At 50.8% G+C, this 11,295-nt stretch overlaps 1 pseudogene; it reads left to right on the top strand.

The window, feature by feature from the left end:
* Positions 1-8,031: 8,031 nt before the first annotated feature.
* Positions 8,032-10,944, top strand: LOC119314744 (annotated as a pseudogene).
* The last annotated feature ends 351 nt before the right edge of the window (positions 10,945-11,295 follow it).

Here is an 11,295-nt window from a genome sequence, read left to right as displayed (position 1 = left end):
GAGAAACTCAACTCCTTTTTCCAAACACTTGGCATATCACATCATGTGTCATGCCCTCATGCTCACCAGCAAAATGGGTCAGCCGAACGTAAGCATAGACACATCGTTGAGGTTGGTCTAGCTCTCCTAGCTGGCGCTTCTATGCCCCTTAAATTCTGGGATGAAGCTTTTCTCACGGCTGTTCATATCATTAATATGCTTCCTAGCCGTGTTATAAATCATGAAACTCCCATAGAACGACTTCTTCATGTCAAACCAGACTACACTTCTTTACGTGTCTTCGGCTGTGCATGTTGGCCAAATCTCCGTCCTTACAACACCAGAAAACTCATGTTTCGCTCTAAACAATGCGTGTTCCTTGGGTATAGTGCTCAACACAAGGGGGTCAAGTGTCTTGATGTCTCCTCCGGTCGTGTCTACATTTCTCGCGATGTAGTCTTTGATGAGACCAAGTTTCCGTTTTCTGACCTCCACCCAAATGCTGGTGCCTTGCTTCTCAAAGAGATTCTTCTTCACCCATCCGCTCTCACTGGCCTTGAATCAAGGGATGATAACTGTGTTGATTCTATGATGACTAACCCGCTCACCACGTTGCATGAGTTATGTGATGATACAGGAGATAGTGCAGATGCATCTGGGAACGGACACTCGAAAGGAATCGGTGAAAATCCTGAAGAAAACGGTGCTACAGCACCATATTTCATGTGCCCTAGCTCGGGGAACAAATCCCCCTCAGGATCGGTGTGTGCAGGGCCGACAGAATCCGCCCCGGGATCCGCGTCTGACGACAGGCCTTGCGGATCAGCCTTGGAGTCAGCGCCCGCCCGCGCCTCGGCTGCGCCCGACCGAGCCGCTCCTGCGCCTGACGCCGCGCCCCTCGCCCCGCACCAATCCCGCTCCACCGCGTGGCCGCCTCCGACTGGCTCGACGCGCTCGCTTTCCGGTCCAACCGGTCTGCTACAAGCGGCACGACCTGCGTCGCCCGACCGATGCGGGCCCAACCACTGCTGGCGCGGACTCCGCTGCTGGTGCCAGGGGGGCCACGGGCAATGATGAGGCCGAATCTTCTGCGCCCGCTGCTTCGCCCGTGCGCGTCGCTGCTTCCTCCCCTGCCACAGAAGATCAGCCGCTGCACACCGCTGCTGTTCCCGAATCCTCCTTGGGATCGGCGCATGCAGAAACTCCTGTATGCAGCACGGGATCGTCTGTGCAGTCACCACGGCGTACACGGCTGCAAAAAGGGGTAATTCAACCTGTTGATTACAAACATGTAACAAAATATGGTATGATTTGTTCAACAGGTGAACCAGGTGAACCTTATACACTTGAAGAAGCACTTGGTGATGAACATTGGAGAAAAGCCATGAATAAAGAATACATGGCTCTGAAAAGAAATAAAACCTGGCACTTGGTCCCCCCACAGAAAGGTAAAAATCTTATTGATTGCAAATGGGTATTTAGGATCAAGAGAAAATCTGATGGAACCATAGATCGCTACAAAGCAAGACTTGTGGCAAAGGGTTTTAAACAACGGTATGGCATAGATTACGAGGACACCTTTAGTCCTGTTGTAAAAGCTGCCACCATTCGTCTCGTGCTGTCTATTGCAGTTTCCAGAGGCTGGAGTCTCAGACAACTTGACGTACAAAACGCGTTTCTTCATGGTGTTTTGGAAGAGGAAGTGTACATGAAACAACCTCCTGGGTTTGAAAACAAGAATGCACCTTCTCATGTGTGCAAACTTGATAAGGCATTATATGGGTTGAAGCAAGCTCCTAGGGCGTGGTATTCACGACTCAGTCAAAAAGTGCAAACACTTGGCTTTGTTCCGTCTAAGTCTGACACCTCACTGTTCATCTACAATAAATGCAACACACACATATTTGTTCTCATATATGTTGATGATATTATTGTTACAAGTTCATCTGATGAGGCTGTCACAGGACTTTTGAAAGATCTCAGTGCAGAGTTTGCTCTCAAGGATCTTGGAGAGTTGCATTACTTTCTAGGCATAGAAGTGAAGAAGCATGAGAATGGTATCCATCTCTCCCAAGAAAAGTATGCAACAGACTTGGTAAAGAAAGCTGGCTTACAAGGTTGTAAACCCTCACCTACTCCATTGTCCAGTTCTGAAAAGCTATCTCTTACAGAAGGGCAGCCCTTGAGCCAAGATGACAGCACAAAATACAGAAGTCTAGTAGGTGCACTTCAATATTTAACACTTACAAGACCTGATATCTCATTTGCTGTCAATAAAGTTTGCCAATTCCTCCATGCACCCACTACAGTTCATTGGACTGCTGCAAAGCGCATAGTCAGATATGTCAAAAACACTCTTAACATTGGTCTCAATCTCAGCAAATCTTCATCTACACTTGTGAGCGCCTTTTCAGATTCTGATTGGGTAGGATGCCTAGATGACAGACGTTCCACTGATGGCTTTGCAGTTTTCTTTGGCCCTAACTTGATTTCATGGTGTGCAAGAAAACAGGCCACGATCAAGTACAGAGGCAGAATACAAAGCATTAGCTAATGCTACAGCTGAGATCATATGGGTGCAGTCCATGCTAAAGGAGCTTGGTGTGAAAAGTACCAAGGCTCCTTGTTTGTGGTGTGATAACTTGGGTGCCACATACTTATCTGCTAACCCTGTTTTCCATGCCAGGACAAAGCATATAGAGATTGATTTCCACTTTGTCAGAGAAAGAGTGGCTCAAAAGAAACTTGACATTCGATTTGTGCATTCCAGAGATCAAATAGCAGATGGATTCACCAAGGCCCTACCTGTCAGAAGCTTTGAGGATTTCAAGCATAATCTCAACTTGATGAAGTTGTGATTAAGGGAGGGTGTCAGACATGTAAACCTGTCACGTTCATTGAGCCCACACCGGCGCATGGTAGAGATAGATAGAGTAGGTTGTTTGAATGCTTATCTCATATTGTAACCTCTCTCTTATCTCTTTCTCTCCAAGATGTAATCTTCCTAGAAGATCTCAACTACCGCAATGTATGCGCTATCAGGGAGGTGCGCCCCTGCCATATAACATGTAACGCGTCCCTCACATTGAGGTAAGACGCTTCCGCCTAGTCGCACAATTAGTACTGTACAATCACGTTATCAGCTCCAGCAGCTAAATTAGTACGCACATTCACGCCTCAGGTGGCGCGCCCCGCACGCGTACGTGAACCTGGGCTTTGCACTAGCGCCACATCGGATCCGTCGATCACGATGCTATCGGCAGAACACCTGCTTAACTTGGCGATCGATGGAAGCAACTCTGATCGATAGATTGCAGCAGGCTAGTCTCGAGCCTCACATTTCTTTATTGCTTTGATCTGCTGATATTAGAACGTGGTGTACAAAGATATATATAGCACCTAGCCCTAGCCAAACTAAGCCTATACGTATCCAATAAGGCTGTGCTTAGTTGATGGCAGGTTTGTGACGACGGTGCGATCATATCGGGAGAAGCTAGGAGGACCAGTTCAACAGGGAGAAAAATAGACATTAACAACCGTCGATATGGCATGCCAGCTAGACCTGACAACTGGAACCCGCCAGTCAGAACGGGATATAAAAATTTAAAAAGGATAAATTATGGCAACACTTTTGCTAAATGGGGTAATTAGTGACAAAAATGTCAAGATAGGGGGTAAAAATTGGAATTCACTCTAATTTTTATTATTTCTAGTGTTCGTTATGCTGCCATGATTGAAAATGAATAGATTGGAAGTTTCTCACAAAAAAAAAAGATTTCGTGATGAAACTGTTAGAGATATGCCCTAGAGGCAATCATGTATGATGCTATTTCCTATGTGTTTATGAATAAACATAGTCTTTGGACATTATCACTGATGTGTATCAGCAAGTACGTGACTTGTTTGTGCGACTATACATTGTATGATGACTGTCCTAAAAAGTCCCTAGTCGAAAGGGCTGTGTGGACGCGCAGCCGACTAGACTAGCATATGACACGGTCGATAGCTCGGTCTCACTAGCCATGGAGCATTGGATGCTAGAAAGGATTTGGTCGAATTCAACTTAGTCGGATCCGAGTCGAGATAAGGTCCGAGTCGGGCAGACCCAACTATGAGACGCAGCGATATGTCATCTGTGAGTCTCTAGTACAACAAATGTTCTATGTCCTAAGACCTGAGCTGACGCATGAACTCGGGATGGTGACAGACCTGCTTACTCTGTGACTGGGTAGTTACAAAGGTAGGTTTCAGGCTTGTCCAGACCCATGCTGCGAGACATGGTCGAGTAAGATGGGATTTGCCCCTCCGATCAGGAGAGATATTCTCTGGGCCCCTCGTGTGATTCGACCAGGATAAGCACGGCCATGCGACAAGGATTATGAAATAATCCAGTTTGTGGTGGGCATCACTGGAATGAGAAAGAGGTCGGGCTAGCACAAGGATAACAATCTCACCTTGAGCCCGACAACACATATCGTGAGGCAAAGGGTGACATGTTGTACAGGTTCGCCTAAACAGCTTCATAGTCTACTTGGTGTTTGGCATGCCTTGCTAGAGGCCGCTACCAGCCGTGCAGTTTTGAGGTGATCCGAACTGCGACCAAGCCGAGTTGAACCTAAGGGGTCACGCGCTTAAGGGAAGAAACCTACGAGGTTGGATCCGAGGACACTGGTCGGATGTGATCCGAGCTATATTCGAATTGTGGCCGAGTAGACTTATGGGCTTTAGGGTCCGTGCGAGGCCCAAGTGTTGAGCCCGCGACGGACGCCTATATAAAGTGGAGGTGCGGCACACTCATGCGGTTGATCGCTTCGGCGCTGTCACTAGGGTTTACATGTGTTGCGAATAGCCACCTCCACTCGCCGCTGACTGTGTGATCGGATCTAGTAGTCCGCCGCATGGTGTTCCTCCTGCACGCGCGCATACCGCTAGAGGCGGTGCACTTGCGCCGCTTCGGCGAACCTGTACATGGGAACCGACGACCGGCTGTTCGAGGGAGATCGGATGAGGAGGAGACGATCCACGCGGACGCGCTGCCCCAACTCTTCTTCCGCTGCACGGCACTGCGCGTCTAGTGGTAACGAACTGTGATCCGTCTCCCGTAGCATGTTCCTGGTTGTTCTGCGCGTAGGAAAATTTTAATTTGCAGTCGACTCACCCTACAGTAGAACCCAACACTTTGCATGCACGACAAACATTTCTTAAAGTATGCCATAAAAAATTCAGTTTTTTAAATTCTCTATTTTTTTAAATTTTATGTTCATACTAGGAGCATTTCAGCTCAGGTAGAAAGGTACTCCCTCCGTCCCATAATATAAGAACGTTTTTTACACTAGTGTAGTGTTAAACTTTCGAAAGGTTGTCATCTTTTCAAATCTTTCTAGAAAAAAATGATCATAGGTCATGCTTCATATTTTCCATCAAAAGAAAAAAAAACAGGTTTACCGCATGGTTCCAAATACAAAAAATTCAATGACTCTACAACTTTAGTGCACCGATAAAGTATACACATTGACGTGTTTGGAATGGTACGGCTATTTTGTTGAAGCACAATTATATGTTTGAAGAGGCGAGAAGTGTGCGTATTGACCAGCAGCTCAGCTCATAAACCACTACAAATATACAGAAAAAGGAATTTTCTGCTTCGTGCCCCGACCGATGTCGTGCGGTTCCTCTGAGGCCACGCCGGATGGCGATCGACGAGACGAAGTCATGCGCCACCTCTCTCGTCTGGTCCCAATCCCGGCGACGCGACGGAGGGATTCTTCAGTTTGGGTGGAAGGACTCTGCGGCACTCAGCTGGTGTGCTCCTGGGTCTTCTTCTGCATGGGGGCATCTCGGCCCTGCTCCAGCCTCAGCGAGTGAAGGAATGAGGTACAAAGCCGATGTAATCATGTTCTTTTCTTTCTCCGTAGAAGAATCCTATCCGGTGAAGGGAGAGGGACCTGCCCACGGAAATTCACGTGCCACCATTCCTTTGAGATTGAGAATCCTATGTCGTTCATGCACAAATCGCCTTATCGGAAAAGGCTTTCGCCTCGCTTTATATATAAAGCAAAGATCCACAACGTCCGGTACAACCGCACTCACCCACCACAAACACACACACACGCACCCAAGGCATGATACATAGGCGCTGAGCGCAGTAACACACACCCTAGCACTACAAGAGCCGCCGAGGGCTTCATCCGAAGAAGTGAGGCCGCATATGACGAACCGTGGGCTCCAAGGCGGTGCCTTCAGAAAGGATACGGCACCGGAGCGTCGCCACCGCCCGATCCGAGGATCAGAGTTTCCCTTGGAGCACCACGACGGGCAGTGATAGCCGCGACGACGCCTTCAAGAAGGGAGCGGTCTTCGCCGTCGCCAGTCCGTCTGAATATAGAGTAGGTTTTCACCCCGGCCAACATTCACCGCCACCGAACGCCACACCCCGGCTACCACGCCGCACACACGGCCGTGGTAGCCGGGAAACACCAAGGCACGAGCTCTGCCCATGAGCACCGCGCCACCACCACCAGGGCCGCCGCCCCGGAATCCAAGACCCTGACACCAAGTCCCCCGAGCCCCACCGCTACCCCCACCGTAGAGACGGGCGGAAAGGATCCGCCTTTCACACCCCTGGCCAGTCCCAACGCCGAGACCCAATAGGCCGGCCACAACAAGCCTCCATCGAGCCGTCCTGCTACACCGGGCGCGAGACGAGCACAGTCCTGCCGCGCGAGACGGGCCGGTCCTGCTGCCGGGCGCGAGACGAGTGCAGTCCTGCTGCCGGGCGCGAGACGAGCCGGTCCTGCTGCCGGGCGCGAGACCAGCTCGGTCCTACGGCACCGGGTGCGAGACGGATGATGGACCGCAGCCGGGAGAAGGCCAGCCCTCCGGGAGAGAAGCGAACGGACGCCGAGGAGAGGGGTCGAGGGCCGATACAGGCAGCCTACAGACGGGCCGACGCCAGGAAAATCTGGCTGCCGCCGCAATCAACCTGCCACCACCACAGCAGCCGCCGGGCACGAACCCCCGCAGCCACCGCCAGTGCGCCGCCACCCCGACCAGCCGAGGGGGCCTCAGTCAGGGCCGCTGCCCGCAGCCCAAGCCTTCGCGGCCCGCACAGCCGAGAGGTCGGATCCGAAAGAGCCGTCGCGGCCGTCGTCCCCAACCTCCGGCCCGCACCACCACCACCAACTGCCGCGAAGTCACCACCACCTGCCGCGACCACGACAGAGAGGTGGCCACCTGCAGCCCGCGCCGCCCGCAGCCCGCGCAGTCTTGAGCCAGATCTGACCGCGCCGGAGCCACCGCCGTCTCGGGCACAAGCGCGTCACCCACCCGCGTCCAGCCCTCCGCGCCAGGCCTGCCGCGCCGCACACCGACGCCGAGCGCAGCCACGCGCCGCCGCGCCCCGGATCCACGCCGCGCCGCCGCCCGGGAGAGCCCGCCCGCGCCAGCCTCCACGAGCGGGGAGAGAAAGGGCCCCGCCGCCGCCAGCACCCACCGGGCTTTGCCCGGCGGCGCGGACAGGCGGCGAGGGGAGGGAGGGGGAGGAGGGACGCGCGCCGGCGGCTAGGGTTATCCCCTCGGGCGCTCGCGGGAGCGACGCGTGGGGAGAGACCTCTCCTCCACAAATCGCCTTACAACCTTGTGAGTGAAGGAATGGGGTACGAGTTCCATATCTTGTAGCATCCTGTGGAACCAAAGGAAGGGGCTTCCTTTCCTGTCTTGTGACACTCATGTGGCCATTCCTACGATCAAGGCGTGCTCATTTTCGGTGCTGCCGCTGCTATGATATTGGGAAGAATCCCATGTCTTTCGTGTGGAAATCGTCCATCAATCCTCGCAGCATAAGGAAAGAACCGCATCCTCCAAATTGTCGCCTTTGCTTGATGCCTTAGCGTGGCAGCATATGGAAAGAACCACATTCTCAAAGTTGTCACCTTTGCTTGATGCCTTGCAGGTCCCAATTCCCACACCCCAACCACAGCTTCCACACAACTTCTCATTTCCATTCCTTTCCATCGATGTAAACTGCACACCACCTTCTCCAAATCAAGCAAGATGGATGCCCAAGGCGCTGTCGACTCGCTCCTTGGCCGCCTCACCGCCATCCTCATCGACGAGGCGCAGCTGCTCGGCGGCCTCCATTGCGACGTGGAGTTCATCAAGGATGAGATGGAAAGCATGAACGGCCTGCTCCTCCACCTCATCGAGGCGCACCACCGCGACCACCTGGTGCGCGCTTGGATGAAGCAAGTCGTCGACCTCACCCGCGACTGCGAGGGCAACGTCGGGCTCTACATCCACAGCGTTACAGACGCTGGCCACCACGCTAGTGGCTTCCCGGGGTACTTGCGGCACATCGTCCGCTATGTGCGCACCATCCCGGAGAGGCACCGGATCGCAACGAGGATTCGGGAGCTCAAGGTCAGGGCGCGCGATGTAGGCGACACGAAGCTGAGGTATGGTGTCACCGTGCCACCGGCTGCTGACCAAGTTGACCCGATATTCATGGGCGACGTACCCCGTGGATCAGAAGATGAGGAGGAAGATGCTCAGAGACGCTCTCTTCTTATAAATTGTCCGGACGAAGTGGCTTATGTTGAGAAAATCATCGTCAAGACTTTGCTGGCTGAGGAAGACCTTGGTCAAGAACTGGCAAACGGGGACTCACACCCTAGGATATTTCTTATAATCCTATCGAGGTATGATTACCACCTAGATATCGATATGATTACAAGGAAACTGTATAAGAGGAAAATGTGCTCATTTAGTTGCAAAGCCTTGGTCCACTACCACAAGCGCTTCTCTAAAGTCCAAGTACTGCGGGAAATACTGCACCAAGTGGTGCCCCTTCCAGCTGAACAAAAAGACGTGCTCACGGTGGAAGCAGAGAAGAGTACGGGAACATCACCCAGTATTGATGAGGAGGATGAGGCCATGCAACTCACGAAGAAACTTGACGGGTATCTCAAAGGTAAACGGTTCTTGATCATTCTTCAAGGTATCGATGATAAGTATGACTGGGAAAGCATAGGCCCTGGTCTGTTACATGCTACTGCTCATGGTTCTCCTGATAGTGCTATAGTCTTTACAAGATATTCTGACGAGTTTTTCATCGAGTCCCCTTATAAAAAATTGAAACTACAAAGTCTATTTAGTGCTTTCTGCAATAATACCAAGGAGCTTTGTTCTGGCAGTTATGCATATGGAATAAGAGACATTTTACAGTTATGTGACCCCGATGTCTTCGCAATGAAGATGTTCCAACATCTTATGTATGTTAACGGTGCAAGGGGTACAACACAGATGCACAACTTCCTAGCAACCTTACAGCGTTGTGAGGTCTTGGGTAAAAGTGTGGCAAAGCAAATGGTGAAGTTCTCCTACAATGACTTGCCTGCCAAGTACAGGAGCTGCTTGCTCTACCTAGCTATCTTCCCGCAAGGTGACCACCTTAGGAGATCAACCGTGTGTAGAAGATGGATAGCTGAAGGCCTGATAACATCCAGGGAGAATCATGCAGAAGATGAAGCCGATTCATGTTTCAATGCCCTCCTCTCCAGGAGTCTCATTCAACCCGGGGAGATCGGTGACATGGGCAAGGCCAAGACCTGCACATTACATCATGTTGTTCATGAAGTCATCACCAGGATTGCTAGAGACATAAACTTTGCGGACACGGACCTACCGCCCGATTTGGCTCGCCACCTTTCCATTCATAGCAGAACTGAGGTGCAAGCATCTCACGCAGATCATTCATTGCAAGCAGCTGATGGCGCTGGCATTGTAGCACTTCTTCCATATTTAGCAAAGTCATCTCAGTGGCAGCTAATGAAGATGCTGGATCTAGAAGGTTGCAGAGGCTTAAAGAAGCAACATTTGAAGATCATCTGTAAAATAATATTGTTGAAGTACTTAAGCCTCAGGAACACAGATATCACTGAACTACCGAAGAAAATCGAGAAGCTGCAATGCCTGGAGACCTTGGACATCCGGCAAACAAAGGTACGGGCCTTCGCCACAAAATCAGTCATGCTTCCAATGCTAAAGCATCTACTCTCTGGTCAGGCTGAGTCTCCAAGCAACATCACTGCTAGGTCTCAGGATTCGTTTACGGCCGTGCGCCTTCCCAGCAGCATTAGAAGAATGAATCAATTGGAGACACTGTCACATGTTGAAGTTTCCCACAGTGTTAATGATTTAACTGGTGTTGGCCATCTATTACAGCTGAGGAAACTGGGTGTGATTCTCCAGGGTAAGAAAGGTGGCCTGAGTTATCTATTTCAACAGATTGAAAAATTGCATGGTTGCCTTCGCTCCTTGTCTATTCAGATCAACGAACCGGTTTCCCAAACTGAGGATACTCTTAGTTAAGAGGAGGTGGTCACATTAGTCTCCCCTCCAAACCATCTTCAAAGCCTAAACATCAGCGGCATCACAAGTGGGTTTCTACTCTGGATTGCAGAGCTCGATCAACTTACCAAGATAACACTGAGCGAGACTTACATAGGGGAAGATGATATATGCATCCTCGGCAAGCTTGCAGCTCTACGCTGCCTCGGGCTTCGGTGCAGTTCATACGCCAGAAGCGGGCTCACATTCAAGCAAGAAGAGTTCAAGATCCTCAAGTCTTTGGTTGTTGATGATGGTACCATCACCGACATTATCTTTGACACTGGAGCCGCTCCCAAGCTGGAGAGGATTGTGTGGTCCTTTGCCAAAATGGAGTCTATTTGTGGACTCCTCCGCCTTCCCAAATTGAAGAATGTCGAGCTCAATGGTGACTGCGACCCAGATCCAGTGAAACTAGCACTTGAAAAGCACCCCAACCTTCCAGATTTCAAGCACAAGCCACACCAGGGGCAACATGAAGATAGAGCTGTGGTTGCTGCCTCACCTCAATGAGAAAATGGTCAGCGTTTGCCTGACTCATCTATCAACCTTAAGTAAAGAAGCAGCTGAAGGAAGGCCAAGTCATGTTCTTCCGGTCTCATTCATCATTGAAGCCAAATTATTTCAGTCTTCTGTGTGTTTGGTTTAGTTATTTGTACTCTGCATACTTGGATTATTTGTGTGCGTGCCTGTGTGCGTGTGAGCTGCATGCTCTGGTCTGTAGTGTGGTACTGTCTTGTTTACTGCATGTAATGCAACGTTTGAGCAGACAATACTATTTGTGTTGTATTTGTTTTGATTGCCGTGTAATAAAACGTGGGATCTCTTGTCCTAAAGTTTTGGCAGCCCGGTGCACGTAGCTCCCGTTTGTGGCAGTATCTGGGGAAGGATTCGACCACTTTGAGACTATTGTACGCAACCTTTCCCTAA

The sequence above is a fragment of the Triticum dicoccoides genome, chromosome 6A (genome assembly GCF_002162155.2).
Source record: "Triticum dicoccoides isolate Atlit2015 ecotype Zavitan chromosome 6A, WEW_v2.0, whole genome shotgun sequence".
NCBI classification, from domain to species: Eukaryota; Viridiplantae; Streptophyta; class Magnoliopsida; order Poales; family Poaceae; genus Triticum; species Triticum dicoccoides.
This window is presented reverse-complemented; position numbering and strand designations above follow the sequence as displayed.